This window comes from Neolamprologus multifasciatus, chromosome 16 (genome assembly GCF_963576455.1).
Source record: "Neolamprologus multifasciatus chromosome 16, fNeoMul1.2, whole genome shotgun sequence".
In the NCBI taxonomy this organism is placed as follows: Eukaryota; Metazoa; Chordata; class Actinopteri; order Cichliformes; family Cichlidae; genus Neolamprologus; species Neolamprologus multifasciatus.
This window is the reverse complement of record NC_140454.1, coordinates 23842142-23865340: the sequence shown is the minus strand read 5'-3', so window position 1 is coordinate 23865340 and position 23199 is coordinate 23842142. Positions and strand designations below refer to the sequence as shown.

The following is a 23199-nucleotide window of genomic DNA, read 5'->3' as shown; positions in this document are numbered from 1 at the left end:
TTGAATCCTGGTGGGGGTGAGCCTTTTCTATGAACCCTCAAGCCATTTTCTGCACTCCACAGCTAATCTGGTGAGAAATTCAGCATAGAGCTTTTAAAGAGTGCTTATGAATTTGTGAACACTTTGCCACATCTGCATACTGAATCTATATCTATATTTAGATAATTAATAAGTAGCTGTAATAGTGCATAATCAGCCAAATGAAATGAATCCAATTGCAACTCATTCGCAGTTCCTCAAACCAGCAGGAGCTAATATCCTCCGCCGGTGTTCATTTATTTCTGCAAGAGTTACCTTCTAACACGACACAGTTTAAATGGACCGGGTGGGAGATTGGAAGCAAATGGCTAAAGTGATGGGAAGTCTTTGTGAAAAAAGTGTTCATGTGGAAGTAAGTTATTTAAAGATATGTTGTCCTTTTTCTAACAATGGCAGTCTTGACTTTCATACTGATTATTTAATTTTTAAAAAAATTAAAGGCATTGACTTTTTTATTTCAAATGTGCATTAATACAGCAGCACAACTAAAAATATGGAAACCACATTTTTGACAACATGAGAATTGGTTTGAAAACTGATTTGATTATTGTTTTTCCTATAGATCATGAATTAACTCTTGATGTAATTAAAGAGATGACGACAATCTATTACTGAAGTACCAGAAGTGGATAAATAAATGTAAAATTATTTGTACACTTTATGTATGACTATTATAGACACATTTCTTGAGAGATTCATGTGTGTATTAGTAATATACTGTCAGAAACACATGACATTACTGAAACTTCAATCCTGCTGACTCAAACTGCATGTTCTTCACTGTTGAAAACAGATGAGTGATTTGAGACTGCAAGGTGAAAAAAAGCTTTGAATTCTTTTGCATGCAGCTTTAAAATCTGAATACAGTATCAAAAGGTTGACATAGCTGTAGGGGGTTCAAAAATTACTATGATTAATTATATAACTCTAAGGTGTTAAGCTTTCAAAACAAATTTTCAAGCAAGTCAGGAAAAAAAAACTACAATATTTAATCACATATTTTTGCCGTCTCCAGAGTTTTGAGTGGTGAATTACCAGGGTTAATTTCTGAAGAGTACTAAGTAAATTGGGTGTAATTTGAGGAGACTTTTGCTAATTTTTAATTTGATTGCTTTTGGAGTTTTAAGTATTGCTTTTGCTGGAAATGGCACTTGCATTGGTATAAAAAACAGTGTTAAATTTGTAATATGGAAAATCAATTGTGGATATGTACTTATGTAAAATTTAAATGTATTGTATAATGGCTCTTCTATTTACATACATTAGTAAAAACCTCAACAAATGAATATTTATTGTGACCCCGCTTTGCCTTTAAAATCGCAATCGTTTCTCTCAATACTTGACAACACAGTTAACACAGTTCTTCTGTGGATTTATCCTGCCTCAGTTTCTTTTAATTTAATGCCATACTGACTAGGTAATGCGGAGATCAGGGCCCTGTGGGAGTCACACCATCTGGTACAGGACTCCTCATTCTTCCTCTGCTTGTTCTTTGTGGCTCTGGCTGTATTTTTGTCATGCTGCAAAGTGAATCTGTGAAAATACTCCATATATGGCTCTGTGTAAATATACTTGACCCTTTTCTTATCTCTTTCTTTCTTTTCGCAGTTTTTAAAAAATATTTTTACACATGACACACTTATGTTTCTGATCATCAAACAAGTTTCAATATTATACAAAGATAACACAGGCAAATACAAATGCAGTTTCAAAATGTTTATTTAATCAAATCTATCCAAACTTAAATTGCCCTATGTGGGAAAAAAAGGGTTTGCCCCCTAAACCTAACAACTAGTTCTGCCCACCTTGGCAGCAAAAAGTAAAATCTGGCGTTTGCCGTAGTTGGCAATGAGTGTTTTATATCTCTGTGGAAGAATTTTTGCCCACTCTCCTTTTGCAGAATTGTTTTAATTCAGCCATACTGCAGGGTTTTCAAACATGAATGGCCTGTTTAAGTTATGCCAAATAATCTCAAAGGCATTTATGCCACTTTTGACTAGGCCACTCCAAAACCTCTATTTTTGTTTTTGTTTTGTAATTCAGAGGTGGACTGGTGTATTCTGGATCATTGTCCTGCTGCATAACTGGGGGATTTTCTTTTTGGAATTTCAGAATTGCCCCATACCATCGCACTACCTCCATGTTTGACCACTGGTATGATGCTGTTTTTATAAAATGATGTGTTAGTTTAATGTCAGATGTAATGGGACTCACAAAGTTTTGTCTCATGAGTCCATGGAATATTTTCACAAAAGATGTTTTTTTGGCAAGTGTGAGATGAGCCTTTCTGCTCTTTTTGGTTAAACAGTACCTTTTCCCTTTGAGCTCTCCTATGGGTTTTTGCCAAGTCTCTTTTTTATTGGTGAAATAAACAGACTGTAACTTAGAGAAGTGAGTCCTTTATTTCTGTAGTTCTTTTGTGACCTTGATAAGTTGTTGATTTGTTCTTGGAGTAGTCTTGGTAGTCTAGCCAATCTTGGGAAGGTTAATCACTGTTTCAAGTTTTCTCCACTTGTGGAAAATGGCTCTAACAGTTGTTTGCTAGTGTACCAAAGCCTTAGAAACCCTTTGTAACCCTTTTCAGACTGATAGCCAACAACACTGTTTTCTCAGTTGTTTCTTTAGAGTGTTGATTGTTCCTATTTGAGATCTTTTAGCCTATTTCACTTTGTCAGACAACTTGTTTTTAAGTGATTTCGTATTCCACATGTCTAGCAGTAATCAGGCCTGGGTGTAGCTAGTGAAACTGAACCCAGGTTTCCAAAAAATGTGTCTCATCACAGCTAATTCATGAATTAACAAGGGAAGAGATTTTCTCCCCCCAAATACTGAGTTCTATTGCTAGACTATCACTGTGCTCTAAACAGCTTTAGTGGGAGAAGGCTTTCCTGCAGACTGAAGGGTGTCATATCAAATGTAGGAACATAATAAGATTAAGTAACAATATTTCTAAGAGTGCAATAGAAAATAGTGCTTTTTGTTTATTTGTTTTGTTTTCAACTAAATGCTAAAATATTTAAAAGAATGTGATGAATCTCACGTCTACTCACAGCAGCAAGCAATTGGTTTATAGACACACATGCACTTCCTGCTGTATTTAATCAGTTCATGATGCTTAGGCAAACTTTGAAGTTACAGAAAACAAAGCTTATTAGAATACATTTTATATCCCTGTCTTTTACTACTTCCTTTATTGCTTATTAAAGTCTAGTTTGGATTTACCAGACAGCACATCACTGGTAATTGTTTCTGGGCTTCTACATTCAAAGCTACACAGAAATAAGAAGTTTACACCAGTACTACAGTACACTGTGCTTCACGCCACACTCAGACGTAATATAAAAAACAATTCTGGATACAGCTTAAACTTTTGTGACACAAGATTAGATTACTTTTGCCTTTAACGATTTTCACCGGTGTAATGATGGCTGCGGATATTAAAAAAGATGAAGGATTCAAATACAGAGATTAGTCAGTCCCTTGTAAAGCCTAAAGCCTACCCTCCAGAGTGATCTAAATGCCCTTTTTATTTTACTTTATTTTGATCTGTGATCACACCCACCTGTTATTCAAACAATTTTCTAACAAAACAACCAGTTAGAAGAACACTGGCTTGAAGGGAGGGTGGCCTTAAACACATAGCAGCTAAAATAGCTTCTTTAATACAGTGGGTGAACTGAGGGGGCCGCACAGAGGCCCAGAATGAGATAAATCAGGACTTCTTGAACAGCTATACTCTAGTAGACACCAGGAACAAACATAAGATGTTGGCTACGTTTCTATTTTAAACTCATACTAACGCCAAAAGTCATCACAAGTTTTACAACTACAGTATTTTATCCAGTGCAATGCAAACTGAATTTAAAGATTTCTGTTCTCAGTGAAAATGACTGATTTGATAGTTGAGTTGCTGTTAGTAAAAACAAAATGTTTGGGGACGGGGAAAAAAGGAAGCTTTGATAAGGTCAGAAAGTCATTTTATTATATCAGTTTTCAGTATCATCAGTTTTGAATAACTGTGACCTGCAGTTCAACATTAATGGCTCAGTGTCACTGCTTCTTTTTGTTTCTAATTATCTCTGATCTTCCAATCAAAGATGAAAAAAAGGCTACACTCCTGTTCTGCACCTCAGAATGTCCCAATTTAGGAGGTTTCAGAATGTTGCAGTTTCCGAAGAGAGAAGAGTTAAGCCAACTTGTATACACCAGAACCTGAACATCTAGTTCAAACATTTTCTTTCAGGGCAAGCTGGAGCCCTTTTCCAGTTATCATGGGGCAAGATGAAGGGTACATTGGGCAAGTCACAAATTTGTCATAGGGCTAACACAGAGACGCAGACAACCATTCATGCAGCCAAATGAGAATAGCCAGTTACCTAAAATGCTTCTCTTTGAACTGTAGGAGGAAGTCAGAATACCCAGAGAGAACCCACGCAGAGCCATCCCATTTACCACACCTCTGTGGTAAACCTTTTAATGTGTGTGTGGACTGAAACCTTTGATGGGAACATCACTACAGACAAATATGGTAATTTTAGATGCAGTTACAATTTTGTTACCTTATTTGGAAAAAGTGACTTAACAGACATTTATGTAAATTAAACTTTTTGAGATTGTCACATCGGTCACTGTGGGCTGCAGAATTTGTAGTACAGAGTTGCAAAAATAGAAATATCATGTATTTTAAAAAAGTGTCTTGCCATTACAGTCCTATACCAATACATTATGTTTAAGCTTTCATGTCATAACAAATTATTGCCGAGATAAATTCTCTGACCAATTTTGACATCAGGATGCTTGAGTACATCGGTACAGAGCAATCAAAATAAAAGCTTAGCAAATCTTGGTATGCGTGTTTTGAGCCTTTTTGAGCCCCATTTTTGATCCTTACTCTGAAGTATGCACATTTCATAAGCAACAACACTCACAGTTACAGTGTAACTCACAAACACCTAAACACACAAATAATAATGCAACATTATTTTATTTTCCTGCATCTACAACCCTCCCACACATACAAAGTTAACAGCTCTGGAAGTTGCTAGAACGGATCGATGAGGTCACCGCCAATTCTCACTGGAAGAGTAAAGGAGAAAAGCTGCACAATCGGATCACAATCAAAATCATTTCAAACACCCTTGCATCAGTGATCTGTCCAGGGTGTACCCCTCCTCGCCACATAACAACTGGGATATGCTCCAGAGGCTCTGTGACCACGTAAACTGAACGAGCAGTTAAGGGATTGGATGGATGAATTTAGTTTTAAAACAATCTCACCAATGTGACTCAGCTGGATACTAATTTAAGCCACATTATTTTGGTAACATCACAGAAAACACTCCTGTTTTTCTTTTTTCTTTTTTAATAAATCAAAACTTCGTGATGTATTTAACAGGTTTGTCCTCAATGAAGAAATCCTGAACTGACACACAACTTGTGTTCCCAGTGGTGAAAATGAGCTGAAATTGAACTACAAGCAGAGGGAATTATTTGACCTTTTAAGTGGAGGACGTTTCAACCTGAACTGAAGAAAACCGCTAGGGAAAAGCCAATTAGAAATTTGTATTCAGACTGCTGGTGCCTGGATGAACACCACTGAAAATCCCTTTAAGCTGCATAACTTGCAGTACATACCATTCAAGGCTCTACTAAAATGCTGTACCCTTTTACTCCTGTCTGGGTCCCCAATTCACAAAGCAATAACCTTTTAATGAAGATTGTTCAATTCTGCAGGACAGTGTGGCTAAAACCACTAAAAACCAGGACTAAATGTCTTTGCAATGTTTTTCTTTGGAGGACAGATGCTGTTGGCTGTCTTAGACAGAAGCGTTTCCGACCCGAGCACTTACAGTTATTGAATGCATCATAAAAGAAATCTAAAGATTGAATTTGATGCTATCAATAACATTGTCTCATCACCCCATTCTTCTCTACAATGCTTCTCTGTCCATGGCTATAATAAGTTATTTACTCTTTTCTTGATAAGGTTATGGTTATGAGGAGCAGTATTCGTCGTGTGACGTGTCAGCTTCATCTCTGACTGTTCAGAACGTATTTCAACTTATCAGCTTTCAAGCACTGATGCCATTGATTAGCAAAATGAAATCATCTTTTACTAATACTGTCCTCTGTTAAAGGTTTTGTCAGTGTTGGCCCTGCTAGAGTAGCAGTAATTAAGCCCTCATTGTCAGGATTTACCTACCCCTATTTTACTTAAGTAGTAGCCTTGCTTAGACCCTGCCGTGTCCTTGAACTATAGCTAGCTACAGACTGCTGTATTCGACAGGCACAATATTTATGATGATATTCAGCCTGGCTTGTGAAAAAAAGGTACTTTTCCTCATGAGAGCTCTGTAGCTGCTCTGTTGAGAATTTAAATGATCATTTAATATCCTCTTATCCGCATGATTGTTCTGTGTTAATGCTACCTGACCTCAGTTCTGCATTTCATTCCTGATTATGAAGTTTGCAACTGGTTAGCGTGTCAGGCAAAGGTATATACTGGTTTATTTCTTATCTTAAAAATCTGGGGTTTCCAATGCATTTTTTAAACTTCACACCTCCTAATTATCTTATAATGTCTAGCAGAGCTCAGTTGTTGTCTTTATGTTTGCTGGCCTTGAGACATGTTGTAGAGAGTTTTACAATATGATACCACTTTGATTATATTTACCTTTTCCTTAAGGGGAAAACCTTATAAAGCTTCAAAAGAGTTCATAAAGGCTCAAGTTCTTTAATGTTGTCAATAAACAGGTGCCACACAATTTCATAGAGCTCGCAACAGATAATACAGAGGTTTGCCAGAAAATTCTACGTCAATGATTGCGCAATTTCTTGGGACAATGTCGTTTGCTGCTACTAGGTCAGACAGACAGTCTTACAGCACCTCTCTGTGTATGTCTCGTCACTGGTCCCTGTCGCATTCAAGAGCAAGTTTAAAATTCTCATCCTTATGTGCAAATACTGCATCAGCTCCTGTGTATGTGGTCACACAGTTTGCCTAAGGACCCTGGGTAATCAAGCTTTTGAGGCTGTGGCATCTGAACAGAGGAATGCGCTGCCTGCATCTCCAAGGTTTACAGTTCATAAATACATAAAACCAGAACTGGTACACAAACATTACCCAAATGCCTGTTTGGCAGACATGTATTTAGGAAGGATGTTTAAGTTTTAGCTTTTGATTTACTTTCATCACTAGTTTTATTCATTCTTTGAATAGCTTTTAATCTTGGGTTAGGTTTTTTTTTTTAATTTCTCTACTGTTTTTTAATTTCAGTGTTGTGTAATGGCTCTTATTGGATCTCTCTGACTTTTATCTGTCTTCCTAGATTTTTACATTATTGTGTAATTATGTAACTATGTAAAAAAAATGTAATCTCATGGACCGTGAAATCATCACAATTATTTGACCTTAGCTATAAGGAGTCATAAAAGTCTCTGTATTTTGGGTCTGTATTAAATATGTTTGCATTATATGCTTTTCAAAATAATATGCTTGTGTGTTGGTGTTGCATCTTCTCCCTCCCTGTGTGTGGCACAAACACAAGAGAGAAGTAGACACATGAAATGGAGGCCTTGAGAGACAGGTAAAGTAAAGATAACGCTGCTGAATCTGACTCTTTACATTTGAGTAAAAGCAATAAAGGCTTTCAGTATTTGTTAAGCTGGTTATGACAGTTCTGTTTAGGTTCAACAGCTACCATCTAGGGATGTTCCTGGAGACTAATTTATTGGAGTTAAACAAGAAAATAAATAGACTAGTCGACTAGCCTAAAAGACAGAAGAAACGACAGAAAACATTTCAAACTGAGCCCAGTCTAATCACTGGAGTTAAACAATGGTTTCTTAGTTATATTCAGGTTTATTCTTACACAGACTATATGCAGCCACATAAAAGTACTACAGAAGCATGCCAGTTAGCAACTCGAATTTCTGGTGTCAAACAGCAACATTTTAATGTAGAGTTAATTAGTCGCACTCATTCCTACTATATCTAGGTGTTATTCAAAAAACCTGTGGCACTGTCGGTGCTTTGACACTTCCCATGATTTCTTTTCTCACTTGACCCACTAGAACAACACCCTCACTGTGTATTGGAACTCCCGATTTCCAAAGAAAGATACTTGGCCAAGCATTGTGTCTTTTCATCCTGTTAGTGAAGTGCTTGACATGGTTGTGTGTTGGTGCTATGCAGAGCTTAGCACAGCATTGTCTACATGCTGTAGCTGTGTACTGTCCATCCATCCATCCATCCATCCATCTATCCATCCGTCTGTCTATCCGTCCATCCGTCCATCCATCCATCCATCCGTCCATCCATCCATGTCTGGCTCACAAAGGCAGCAGTCTAAGCAGAGAACCCTAAATCTCCTTCTGCCAGGCCATGTCCTCCATCCCATCTCAGAGGACACTGACGCAAGCCTGCTAAGAATTATTAAATTATCTCTTAGAACACCTCCCCCAGCTTCCCATATGACCAAACTCCTTATCCTATTGATAAGGGACAGCTCTTCCACCCTTAGGAGGAAACTCATTTCTGCCGCTCAAATCTGTGATCTAATTCTTTCCATCAGTACCTACAGTTCATGGCCATAGATGAGGGTGGGACCATAGACTGACCATAAACCTTAACACTCAGCTCCTCTTCACCTCAACAGACTACTACAACATCCACATAACTACAAGTGGCATCAATCCATCTATCAATCTCCCACTTCACTCTCCCCTCACTACTGAGTAAGATCCTGATGTATTTAAACTCCTCCACTTGGGAAGAAACTTGTCCCTGACCCAGATCCAAAGTAATATTTTTTCTTCCTCTTCACTTTTAATTTTGCTGTCATTACCTTACCCGTACATGACAACTTTTCAACAGTACAGCATTCTACCCACATAAAGCATCAACGCTGTGGGCATACATGCTGTATTTGAGTTGGAAGATTACATGCAAGAACATCTGCATTTACATAGACAAAGACCTTTGCAAACGTATACTAAGGTGTAAAGCCTGCGGCAGGCTTATAGATAGGGAAGGTTTTCACAGATAGCTGTCGGAGTCAAATTTAAGCAATTTTAGGCTTTGAAAGGCATCAGTAGTTATCCACAGGCCACTTTGCCCTTTGTTTCTAATGGTGATCCACTTTTAATAAACCTATTAGAATAGATGAAAAGAGAACAGCAGAATGCAAATGCAGCGTAAATTTCTTTATTATATGGTACTTCCAACCACTGTTGGTCAAGTTACTTGAAAAAGGTAATCAGTAACTAATTACTGATTACTTTCCCAAAAAAAGTAATCCCGTTACTTTACTGATTACTTATTTTCAAAAGTAATTAATTACTTAGTTACTTTTTAAAAACACGATCTACAACCTGAATAGGTAATAAAGCGATAGATCTTTCAGCCCAATTCTACTTTTTCTGCATAATCCATCATACAAAATGTAATCAAATGGAAAAGTCCCTTTTTAAAACTTGTTTTGTTAGTTTTAATCTTTTAACTTTATGCATCAAGCAAAAATTAAATTATATGCAACATTCTCTAACTTGAATAAATTAGTTTAACATTTAAACCTATTTTCTGCACATTCCAGCACATAAAATAAAATATTTTTTGTGTGTGTGTTTACACTCACTCTTTCAAATAGATGCAAGTAAAACACAGCAGAAAATAAATAAAGTCACAGACTCGCGGTCCTGTTGCTCTATTTTCACCTGTAAAGCAGGAGTCAGGTAGGCGGAGGTTTACCCTGGTGCAGGTGTACCGCAGCGGTCAGTGGAAGAATCCGCAAGTTTCTCTGTGAATTTCCCATTACGTCATAGCGCACTCAGTGCTTGCTTGGACGTTTAGGGTTTTTTTTTTCATTTTCTTCCCACGCACAACGGACACTAATGTTTTTGTCACTTTTTATGGAATCAAACTCAAAGTAAGGTCAGTACTTCCACGCTTTAAACGCTGCACGCTCATACTCTCTCCCGCACTCAATATTGTCCGTTGTTGATCTGCACACAGCTGTTGTCACGAACGTCGCACTCGCTTACATCACTGTCATGAGACATTCTCGCAAAAAAATCACGGTTTTAGTAACGCAGTAACGCAGCGTTCCTACGGGAAAGTAACGGTAATCTAATTACCGTTTTTGCAATAGTAATCCCTTACTTTACTCGTTACTTGAAAAAAGTAATCGGATTACAGTTACAGGTTACAAGTAACGCGTTACTGCCCATCTCTGCTTCCAACAAACAATCACCCCCACTTCAATAAAAACATGTCTACCACCATCACTGTTTCATAGTGAATCATCAAATGTTTTTAAGAAAATGAACCAAATAGTGCTGTTTGCTTGCCTTCACCTTTTCATAGCATGTCCACATCATAAATCTGTTTTTTTTTTAACATTATCAATAATATTATTGACAGGAATGTTATGTAATTTATATAAATGATACAGAATAACTGCACCTTTTGGAAGGATAAGTTAGTGACGCTTTGAGTTTTCAAAGGGAAGAACTGGCAGAAAAAGGGGGAACTGTGCTACACGATTCCCTTTGGGATGAATGCAAGAATTCTGTGAGACTTTCAGGTCTCCAAAAGACTTTTTGCGCTGTCTCTTTGATGCAGCCCCCAGAGGATATGCAGGCATAGAAAGAGACATAGAATAGAATTGAATACATGGATGGACATATGAGATCCTGTGGTCTTTACTGCATTGCTCTCAGAAAACAAACATAACCAAGTGATATTGTTGCATAAGCTTTAATTTTTTTTTTTGTTTTTTTTGCCTGTCCCGTTTGGCTCTTTTGCCATCAGAATTATTGTCTAAAGGCGAAAAAAGATGCCCAACGGATTTTCTTTACCAAATTGACCTTCCCACCTTTGCCGTAATGGTCCATTTGATTCACCTTTTATTATTTATTTTATTTTCACTTGCTGAATATGGGACATACTTGACTGGGGAAAAGAAAAGGGAGAAAGAAAGAGGGAAAGAAAAACAGTTGAGAAGAGGGCCGGGGGAGAAGGGCAAAAAACAAAAACCAACAGAATAAGCAGAAAAAAAAATACATATATCAATCACCTGGATCACCTGTTGAGAAAGAAAAAAGAAAACAAGCAGAAGAAAACGAGAGTAATAGAATAAACAACATCACAATGATATATGGGAATATAACAGTAAATACTAAATATTAAACATTATTGTGCAGCACGTAAGATCGACAGCACAGTGTGCTTTGAGGTAGGAGCCAAAAAGGGTGTAGTTTGTGTGTGTGATCACCCGTGTCTACACCTGTGAGCATGGACGCGCTTGTTTTTTAAAAGGTTCCTTCATGTAATGATCTGCTAGAGGGTGTGGGGGGCCACTGCCCCGTCCTCCAGGGCATGACGCAGGTATGAAGGAGATGAAAACTCCAGACATCCAGAGGCCCCCAGAACACAACAGACCAAGGAAGACCAACAGAGGGGCAGCCGAGCCACTGTCCCAGAAAGAGCTGAGGAGAGTCCCAGATGAGGGGTCATTCAGCAGCCACGGAGCAGAATCCAGGGGGGGTTGCAGTGACGTGCCCGTGAGCTCCACCGGCAGCCAGCTGTGCCTGAGTGACCAAGCCCCAGGCTCCAGGCCCCAATAAGCAGCCACCAAGGAGTGAGCCGGTGTGTACCTGGACACCCATCCCCGGACACAAAGAACCACCAACGCACCGATGTCTGAGGGAGTCCGCCCCCGGCAGGGGAAGTGGTGGGGGGAGATAGGCCTCCAAACCTTGGAGGGCCTGAGATGTCCACAGAGAGGTGGCGTCTGATACCCAACCTGACATATAGACACACACAGATACAAACATCCATTCCCACCCTCATGCTCTCATATGCACTTACTCCACACTCAACCAACGTGGAGACAGACATAAAGAGACGCTGTACACACAATCACACTCCCCAAGCGTACTCTACAAACCGGGTCTAGGTACCCTTGCCCCTGGAGGGGGGGAACTGCACCCAGACCCAGGTGGTGCTACCCTTTTCCCTGCGGTGGGGAGAAGCAGACCGCCCCGACTCCGCAGCAGCAGGGAGGCCCCACATTCCGGACCCCAGTCGGACGGCCAACTCCTCCTCCTAGCCCCCCCGCTCCAGCAGGTCGCAGAGAACGGGGGGTGAGAGAAGACTCTTAACCTCCCTCCACCCGCTCATTGTAGTGTTGATGTATGTGTGTTCTAAGGTGCATTTAAAACCCAGGAGGGCATAGAGCTACCTGCCAGAGAGCAGCAGGTAAGCGCATAGCCCCTCCAGCTAGCCCTCAATGTCTACGTGTATTTAAAATTGAGAGGTGGGCAACGACGCCAGGGGTGAGGTGTACACCCTGATGGTAATTTGGATTCCGTGTAGCGTGCCCACCCCCAAGATCCTATATGTATGTGTAATGAGAGTGTGAGTAATGTGAATGTCTAGGTTGTGGGATAAAATTGAGGCAGAGGCAGCCAGAAGGGGACAGAGGGGGGGGGGGGGGGGGTGGTTACCTCCTCTGCACCCTGGTGACACACCCCTACTCCAAGGCCCTGCATGTGTGGGTGGTTGTGGTGGAGCGGGAAGAGGGAGGCAGCTGGAGATGGGGAGGGAAGGAAGGGAGGGGCAAGTGACCCCTCCCTGGGGCCAGCTCCCCCACTGACCCCAGTAGGCACCACCATACTCTGCGACCCGCCAGGGAAAGGGGGCCCAGGCCCATCCGAACCGGGGCCCAGTGCAGCGGCGCCGCCCGGCCCCACAGAGCCCGGGACAGTCCACCCAACCCCACCACAGAGAAAACTGCACCCACCCCATCATCCACTCATCTTCCAGACTACATAAGACAATAGACGCCCAGGCTGAGATCTTCCTCCACCTCTCCTGTATCTCCCCCTCTTGCAGAGAGAGTTCCTGAAGAGAGGAAAGCTCCTGCAAGATGTGACAAACCCCCCCCCCCCCCCCCCCCCCCCACCAGTTGAAGCACCGGCGGCACCCTGCGCCAGGGCTGGGCCCCCATACACCCACCCGCCCACAACCCCGGCAACACACCAACCAGGACCCAAGCCCCCGAGGCCCAGCCAGGGCCCCAGGCCAGAGCCGGAGCGCCCCCAGAACCTCACGCCCGTCCCGGACCCACCCAGGGGCAGCCAGGCTACCAGGTCAGTAACCCCCGTCCGTCAGCACAGACCCTCCCCTAGCCCTGCTGCACGCAGCCACGAGGAAACCGTCACCTAAGAGCCAACAGAGCCCCTAATTGGCCATGACCGCTACTCCGGGTTGAGCCCCCCAAGGAAGATGCTCCCGGGGAACCTCTCGACGCCCTAAGCCTGACCCTACCCCCACACCAATCACAACAGTGAAGGCGAGACCAAACTATGACCCCCCACCCCCACTAGGTGATGGAGCTGATCAAAGGAGCCCAGAGCGATTGATCTGATGTGGTGGCAGAGGCTGTATCAAGACTAATGTAATCTAATAGATCATTTCTGTATTGGTTAGAATTAAGATTGTTTTTATTTTTCCAGTTCATGAGGACTGTTTTCTTGGCTATGCATAGGGCAGTGAAAACCATATGGGCTATATTCTTATCTGTAGTGACATTATCTAAGCTGCCCAACAAACACACTAAGGGGGAAGTTGGAATGTTACATTTCAGACACTTTGATAAGTCTTCACACATCTCGCGCCAAAACTTCTGAACTGGTGGACAGAACCAAAGAGCGTGGATATAATTGTCCGGTGAATTGGTTTGGCAGTGTGAGCAGTTGTTGGTAGACGTAAAGCCCATCTTGAACATCTGATGACCTGTATAGTGCACTCTATGTAGTATTTTGTATTGAATTAATTGAAGACTGGGATTTCTGATTAGATGAAAGGTTTTTAAGCAAATCTGAGACCAGAAGTTTTGGTCTAAGTTAACTGATAAATCCACTTCCCATTTTGCAATAGGAAGTGATATTGATTCATCTGTTTTAGAAAGCATTCTGTATATTTTGGATAGTAATTTGGGGGTTTTAAGAGTAAGAAATTGAACCACACTTGGTGGTGTTTGTAGTTCAACTTGACCCGGTTTAAATTTCTTTTTTATTATGGATTTAATTTGTTAATATTCTAAAAATCTTTTCTTGTTGATCCCATATTGTGTAACTAGTCTGTCAAATGAAATAAATTTTGTTCCTTCTAGTATATGTTCTACATATTTGATTCCTTTACCACTCCAATCTGAAAAGTTTATCATATTATTGTTTTGTAATATGTCAGGGTTGTTCCAGAGAGGTGTACGTTTGCATGGGATTAATGAAGACTCTGTCAACTTCAGAAACTCCCACCATGCTGTCAGAGAAGAGCTGATGTTGATGCTTTTGAAGCATTCATGTCGTTGGATGTTTGAGCTGATAAATGGTAGATCTGAAATCTCTAGATTATTGCAAAGTGCTTGTTCTACATCTAGCCAAGGTTCATCTAAGAGGGTATGTTTTAGCCATCCTGAGATAAACTGAAGCCTGTTGGCTAAGAAGTAGTGCTGAAAGTTAGGTAGTTCTAATCCTCCTTTATCCTTGGTCTTTTGTAGTGTTTTTAAGCTTATACGTGGGGCTTATTTTTCCAAAGGAATTTGGACATATATGAATCTAGAGATCTGAACCAATCTTGCGGCGGTTTAGTTGGGATCATTGAGAATAAATAATTTATTTTTGGTAATACCATCATTTTTATAGCAGCAACCCTTCCCATGAGTGATATGGGTAGACATTTCCATCTAGCCAGATCACCTTCTACTTTCTTTAAAAGTGGGGTATGGTTTAATTTAGTTAGATCTGCAAGCTTGGGAGAAATATTAATACCTAAATATTTTATATTTCCCGATTGCAGTGGAGTAGAAGAGGAATTATGGAAGGAGCAATTAATCGGAAGGACTGTAGATTCTGACCAGTTAATTGAGTAATCTGATATTCTTGCAAAAGAGTTTATCAATTCAATCACCCCAGAGATATTGGTTTGTGAATTTTGGAGAAAGAGTAACACATCATCCGCATAAAGGCTGATTTTATGTTCCAGGTTCTTGCATTTTATGCCCTTAATTGCTGAATTCTGTCTAATTGCTGCTGCTAGTGGTTCGATAAAAATTGCAAACAGTGAAGGGGAGAGTGGGCATCCCTGCCTAGTGCCCCTCAGGAGACATAAGCTGGAGGATGTCTGGTCATTTGTTCTGACACAAGCTGTTGGGGAATTATATAATATTTTTAACCAGTTGATGAAAGAAGATCCAAAACCAAATTTGTGTAAAGTTGCAAATAGAAATTTCCAGTTAACTCTGTCAAACGCTTTTTCTGCATCTAAGGAAAATATTGTAGTTTCAAGGTTTTTACTGTATGAGTAGTCTATCAAATTAAGTAATCTACATGTATTTGTTGATGAGTGCCTACCTTTTATGAAACCAGTTTGGTCAGGATGAATTAAGAGGGGGGTTATTATTTTGAGGTCTACATTTATAAGGGATATTGGACGATAGCTTGAGGGATATACAGGGTCTTTGCCTGGTTTTAGCAGGAGATTAATGTTTGCAGAATTCATATTTGATGGAAGTCTGCCCTTTTCTTTGATTTCTAACAACATTCTGTAAAAAACTGGTGCTAGAATCGTCCAGAATTCTTTGTAGAATTCTGCAGGAAAGCCGTCTGGACCTGGAGCCTTATTATTGGACATACTTATCAGGGCTTCCTGGAGTTCACCTGATGTCAGTGGTGAATCCAGTGCCACTGCTTGAGAGTCTAATAATTTTGGGAGAGTTATGTTGTCTAAAAACTGATCAATTTCCTTTTTAGATGGGTTTATTTGTGGTGAATACAACGTTTTATAGAAATCCCTGAAAATGTTGTTTATTTGTTTCGGTTCATATATTGTGTTCCCAGATGAATCTTGAACAGCACATATAGTTGTTTTTTCTTTATTTATTTTTAGCTGGTTTGCAAGGAATTGACCGGATTTATTACTATGTTCATAATTTTGTAAGCGTAGTCTTTGTACTAAGAATTTTGTTTTTTTATCAATTATCTGATTTAATTCTAGTTTTGTTTTGCGTATTTTGTTCAATGTTTCCTGATCTTGGTGGGACGCGTAAGCTTCTTCTAGTGATTTGATGTTTTTTTCTAATTCCTGAATATTTTTGTTTTCTTTTTTCTTTTTATGTGATGAGAAAGAAATTATTTTACCTCTCATCACAGCTTTCCCTGCTTCCCATAAAACAGAAGCTGATGTTCCGGGAGTGTCATTAAAGTCTAAATATGAAGTCCACTCTTTTTTAAAATATTTAATAAAGTCTTCATCTTTAAGCAGTGATGTATTAAATCTCCAGTTTTTACTTGGCATAGTATTATTCTTGTGCATTAGTGTTAAAGATACAGGAGCATGATCGCTGACAGCTATAGGGTGAATCTCAGTGTCTGAAACGTCACTCAGCAGTGAGCTGCTGACCAAAAAATAATCCAGACGAGAGTAGGAGTGATAAACATGTGAAAAAAAAGTATATTCCTTATTGGTGGGATGAAGGGAGCGCCATGCATCGCAAAGACCAAAGTCGCTCATATACTGTTTGATTATATTTGTGGACTGCCAATTACGCTGAGTTCCTTCTGTATTGAGCCTATCCATTTCTTCATTTAGTCCAAGGTTGAGGTCGCCTCCAAGCACAAGTGTGCCATCTAAGTGTTCAGAGAGTGTTGCATAAGCTTTCAAGATGAGCATATAAGTATGGTGAGTTGTTTATTCCTTGCAACACTCTGTGTAATGGACATTACCGCCTCTAGGTGCCGCTAATGGGTCTTTATGGGTCCCCCCCCCCCCCCCCCCCCCTTCCATTAAGAGTCAATTTCATATAAGATGCCATAGGGGAGACCATCTTTCAAGGTCCAGGGCAGAGTCCACTCAGATATGACCAGATGATGGACTCTTCAGGGCTAATAACAAACCTCTGTTTTTCTTTTCATTTTGTATTTTTCTTTTAGAGTGTGCATTCATCACCTTTGCAAAGTCATTTAATGTTTAATGGCTTCAATTAATTTTTAAGAATAAAACAAGTAAATAGGTGGCTATTTTATTGTTTCTGCACACTTATCTATCTCTCCCTCACACACAAAAATGAGAATGTGCAATATTGCTATGTTTGTTCTCTGCTGTCGTGGTTTTGAGCATCGCCTTCAAAAATCCATGAAAAAAACAATAAGAGCTGTCAAGATTTCGGTTTCTTTTGGCGGTTAATGTTGGCATAAGAACCCTTAATTTGAATTTTCATCTGCCATGTACTGGTGACAATTAATTAAACATTGATTTGATTCGGGGAGGACTTGGACTTTTCAAGGTAGCTGGAAAGCAGTAATGCACATCTTTTTAGGACAGGCAGAGCTATGAGACAGAGAATTCAACAAGATATATTTTCATTGTCTGGTAGCAATTGGTCAGATGTGTCTAGACAGGTTTTGATTGAGGCTCTTGATTCTGTGACATGTGTCAGTGAAAAGATGTACATCAGCTATGTGGCTGGGCTTTGTTAGGAGCCAGAGGGAAATGGAAGGAAGACAAGATAATGCTTGCCTCAGAAGTCTTTCTTTAAAACAATTTAAGCCATTACATTTATGAAAAATGTGCCAGCCCTCATCTGATTTACTTGGATCAGCTGAAAGAGAAATCTTAAAAGCTTCATTGCCCTAATAAAATTATGTTTTGAGGTAAAAGACTGGCCACAGGTAAAGGATAACATGTGTATTTAAGAGTAAAGACAGCAAACAAATACCCCTTCAGGACAAACAATATAAGATGTTCTATTTTGCTGATATACTGTCTTTTGCACTGCTGATAGTATCAAATAATTCAAAGTGTAAACAGAAACAGCAGGTCTTGTCTGCATACCAATCACAAAACTACAGATATTACATACTTTTAAATATTTAAAGAGTCTTATTTTAGATGAAGAACTCTCAGCTAAGCACTGAAATCCACTGTGATGCAAACAAAACAAGTTTACCGGAGCATGACATAAACAGAAGGGGAACACAAGGTAAATATCATTTTTGTAGTGAGCAAACATATCCGCTACACCTTTTGGTTTAGTTCATCTACTCCGTGCTGTTTGCTAGTTTCCTTTGAGGGGCTGCAAAAAGTCAAACTGTAAAATATTCAGAGCACAATGCATCAACGCACAGGTTATTCAGTATTGCCATAGAGCTTTGCTCTTTACTGCTCATCCCTTATGGAGTAATTATAATAATAATCCTGCAGCCCAAGATTACAGCCTAAAGTTTACCAACATTGCCTCTCAGAACTTCTCAGATGCATATTTTTCAGCTACCTTTCAGCGTAAGGGAAATATTAATGTTACATTCACATTTACATAAAGTTGCAGGGATGCTTTTATCATTTCTTACACAGAATACCGTGATGCACTCTGGGTGAATTAGCAGAATTTGTGACATGGGTGTCTGTTTTGTTTTGTTGAACCCTTGTCATTTTGTCTTTTGTTTGCTTTTAATGTTTCTATTTTTATTGAAGTCTTTGTAAGTCTCTCCAACCCCACCCACCTCCTTCCCTGAAGGTCCCTAAACCGTTGTTAAGAAACACAGAAGTAGCCTTTAGACAATAATTCTGATGGCAAAAGAACCAAACGGGGCAGGCAAAAAAAAAAAGAAAAGAAAAGAAACACAGAAGTAGTGTAGTACCATTGCTATTAAAACTGTGACTATTAAAATGGGATCTCATAAATTTCCTATCTGTAAATTTTACCGTTGACCAAAATCAAATGTGTCAGCTAAAGATGTATGAAGCTTTAATAATTTAATGAGGTAAATACGTGCTTGCGGAATCAAGCATGATCACAAGTAAGGATGAGGTAGGACAAACTGTCAATAAAAACTAGCCTCAGGCAAAATTGATTCTTTTGCTGTACTACTGCTCTTATTGCTTTTTAAAAAATAAAATCCTACTCTGTCTTGCAGTACATGTTGCAACATAAATTTTAGAATGGATTTTGCAATGATCTTTTTGTTAAGCATGAAATAGATAAAGCATCACTCTGGTATGTGATACTGTATCTATGGGAATCAGTTAGCATGAGCTACACTAAATACTTGCTACTCCGGGGCCCTCAGACCATCACGAGCCACGACGTGTCCTTGGTTTGACTCTGCTACTCATCACTGAGGTCCACTGTTTTTCTTTCCAAGATAACTTTGCAGCTGTAATTAAGTTCCATAAGTAAATGTGTCACCTTGATCAGAAAAGGAGCCCAGTGTGGAGACCTTCTCAAATATTTCATGTCATTTAAATGAAAGAGTCCTTAATACTGTCCTCAAGCTTTTGAAGGATGGCGTGGCACTTTGCTGTGCGTGCACATGGACCACTCTAGTATCCTGGGAGTTATATCCATATGTACATCTTATCTCAATATTAATGTCAGTGGAGCAAGACGTATATCCTTTATAACGAGGCAGGAAGTCAGGCATGGATGAACATTTACTGTGTCCAACTGACATGTAGCCAGGACAAGCCCTGCGATTAGCATTAATATTTCCATATCCTGAAAATACAGACTTTCTCCATTAGCCAAGTCATTGTATAACCTTACTATAAACTAACCTGGCCATATTTTCCATAAAAAGACTCAGCCATGTGCATACATCAGGGAAGAAATACTCTTTTTTTCAAATGTTGTTAGTAGATATAAATGTTGCCATTTAAGTTAATGATGCATTTTTCCAAATTGGCCCATTGGGATATTGACATTCACATCTGCAGATGTGCATGAACATGCATGCAGTCAGATATGTGACCATGCTTGGTTCTCACAACTACATGAAAAAGCAAAGCCTCTCACTCCTTTGATGCCATCACTGTTCCTCACTGTCTCTTTATCATACCAGCACATAATCCTACACATATACTGTAATACGCACACAAACACGTCCACACTCCCTTCACATACAAGGCTCTGCCTGTCTCTACCACACATCATCCTCCTCCTTGAGCACACTTGATGTAATGCTGTAGGTTTGATCTTCCATGGGTTGGTCCAGGAACACCAGTGAACCTGCTGATGCTGCTGGTCAAAGAACTATTTCATTGCAGCAAAAAAGCCTTGTAGCTGAATTCCACCAGGTATTTGGAAACCTGATTGCCTGCTATAAAATGTCCTTCTGATGTGAAGCACATTATGAGCAGCCAGAGAATATGGCTGTATTATATATTCACAAACACACATGTAGCAACTCGAAAGCCTTTGCTTTCAGAAGAACATTTCAAGACAAGATGATTTTTTTCTCATCCTTTTTCACTCTTGATAAGCCATGAAGATCCAAACAATACTCAGTCAATGCAAAAACAGCCTGTACCAGGAGCAGGTACATTAATGTGTTGCTGTCTCTTATATAATTAAAACCACACGCTCATTATGAAGTCACTGTGTTAGATCTGAGAGGAGGGTAAACTGAATAAAATAAAAGAAAACGAAGGAATGTAACTTTATCAAAAAAATAGAAAGGTACAAGTGTAAAGATGGTGCATCGTTCCTGAGTCTTTTTGAACATCCAGTTGAGACTTTATCGAATTATAAGCGTGGAAATAGTTGTGCTTTGCACAAAGGTGGAGGCAAAGTGGGAGCTCTGCTTTGATTTATACATGTACAAAGACAACGTTGCAATATCTGAGTGACATTTCAAAAAGAAATTAGGGTACCAAGACTATATTGATGCCACATTAATTAAGCTTAATATGCACTTGGCACATAGAGATCTGTCTCTGTCTAGAAAGTACTTCCTAATTTCGGTCCATGAATTCAAAAGCTGAACACAGTCTGTCTCTCAATAAATGCACAACCTGCAGAAAATAAACTTACCCACTCTTCCGCTGCAGCGATTAAATGACAGACGAAACCAGTCACTGAGAGAAGTGTATTACATTCCCCATTAATGTCCATTCACAGCTCAACGACGCTCACGCCGACACCCGTCCGTGTGCCGACGGAAGGGGACGCGCAAACGAGAGCGCGCCTCTTGGCCAGCATAGACAGAGCTCTGAGAGATGCGTCAGTAAGGAGGAGGTGTGAAGACAAGATAAGAGTAATAACAGCCCTCCAGTAATGAAGGAAACGAGTATTACTGTGGTATTTTGTATATAACTTTGCCAGATGCGCAAGAACTAGCCTGCTACTGGTTCGCTATGACCTTAGTGTAATGCAGCGTAATTGGGTATCTTATACGATGGAACAACGCTGCAACACGTTCTCACTCCCAAAGCGTAACATTTTAGGCTAGGTGACAAATCGTCAACATATTACGTTTTCGGCTACCCACCACGTTCCTAAATGACGACCTCGGAAAAATGAGGAAATATGAGAACCGTCTGGACTCAATCTACACATGTGCGCTCTTTTTCTTCAAATCGCTTAGAAACACGCTATTTAACATCATTAAAGTCCTGGTTAAGGTCACGAATAAGGTTATGGTTAGGGCTAGGGATAAGGTTAGGTTTAGGGCTGGAATACAGGGCTGGAACGTCTATTACCGCGGGAGCGTCATTGCACTGGATTTCAGCCATAACCCGCCGCGTACCATAAGAACGCCGAAGGTCTCCTTTTGCGTTCCACGGGAACGCAGCGGGACGTGACAAAACGTCGGCATGTTACGCCTCGGGAGTGAGAACGGGCTGGATGGAAACGGGGTAGTGGATACAAAACGAGGATATTTGACTGCTTAAATGTGTTGGAGCCACACGCAAGTTGTGAACATGCATGCATCAGGTGGAGTACAGGATGGTTTTAACTTCTGTAACTTGAGTTTTGCGCCAACATTTGTGCTGAACATAAATTGTTAACATTAACATGGGGAATTTGTAGCAGCAGTACACAGTGCCTAGAATATGCATCATTGGTCACATTAGCAAGAAAACTCGCTGTATTGCAGAAACACACTTATTTTACAGAGAAAGTGTGAAATCTGTGCAGGTTTCATGAGGAGGCGATGAAAGCCTTCATTAAAGAATGCAAACAAGTATGAAGCCACTAGAAAAAAAATTAATGGAAAAAGTAGATGTAATTTTGGTTGTGTTGGTGGTTGAGATGTTGGTCATTACTAGGGAATTGGAAAACACTGATTATAAAATGAGCTGGCTTGTGATCTAGAGCTGGAGGTGTGTGTTATCAATCTCTCAACTCACCTCCCTCTGAGCACTGCAGCTCTCTGCTGTTTATTTAGCCAGGTGTTATGTAAATGTGTAGTCACTATGTTTCCTGTAAGAAACCATTGCTTGATGTTTAGTCTCTTATGATTGACTGGTGGATGTAGATTGGCTTTATAGCTGTTATGGCAGGGTGTAGAAATAAAATATGGCCACTTTGTGATGCGTTGCGTAGGCTGATCATGCACTGCGGACTTGCATTTGCTTCATTTGATTTAATAAGAAAACATAAGACTGGAAAATGAAAATAAATTGGTCTTAAATTTTCTGCACTGCAGTTTACTCGCCTTGGCCACAGTGATAAAGAATTATCATGGCTGCTGCCTACAACAACACCTGTGAGAAGCTGAAGCTCCTGTTAGTCACTGAGAATAAAGTATTGGTTGCCAAATGATACAAAACCTTTACTGAATCACATATAGACAGAGTGAAAAATTTGGTTCTTGTAAGTGTTAACTTTTGGACAAATGTTCCATTTCTTTAGAGATAAATCTGTGGACAGCCTTAATCTCTACAATATCTACATCAGGTGATTCCATGCTCCCTAAAACAAACACTGGTCACATGTAACAAACCTCCTTTATCTATTTAAAAAAGCTCATTTGTGAAACTGACATTTTATTTGATATGCTGGCTCTTGGGTTTCTCTAGTGGGGCGATCGTGGCTCAAGAGTTTGCACTTGCCTGTTCGAGCCCCGGCTCCGGCAGTCTCAGTCGTTGTGTGCTTGGGAAAGATACTTCACCCGTTGCCTACTGGTGGTGGTCACAGGGACTAGTGGCACCAGTGTCTGGTAGCCTCGCCTCTGTCAGTGCGCCCCAGGGCAGCTGTGGCAACAACATAGCTTGCCATCACCAGTGTGTGAATGGGTGTATGACTGAATGTAGTGTAAAGCTCTTTGGGGTCCATAGGGATTAAGTAAAGCGCTATACAAATACAGGCCATTTAG

The 23199-nt window shown here is 40.1% G+C and overlaps 1 protein-coding gene across 1 annotated transcript in view; it reads right to left on the bottom strand.

The window, feature by feature from the left end:
• Positions 1 to 21249, bottom strand: part of htr1fa (5-hydroxytryptamine (serotonin) receptor 1Fa) — a 33908-nt gene extending 12659 nt beyond the window's left edge. The window contains exon 1 of the mRNA XM_085135565.1: positions 20913 to 21249. The gene's annotated coding sequence lies outside the window, so the exon portion shown is untranslated. The remainder of the gene's footprint in view (positions 1 to 20912) is intronic.
• Positions 21250 to 23199: the final 1950 nt, after the last annotated feature.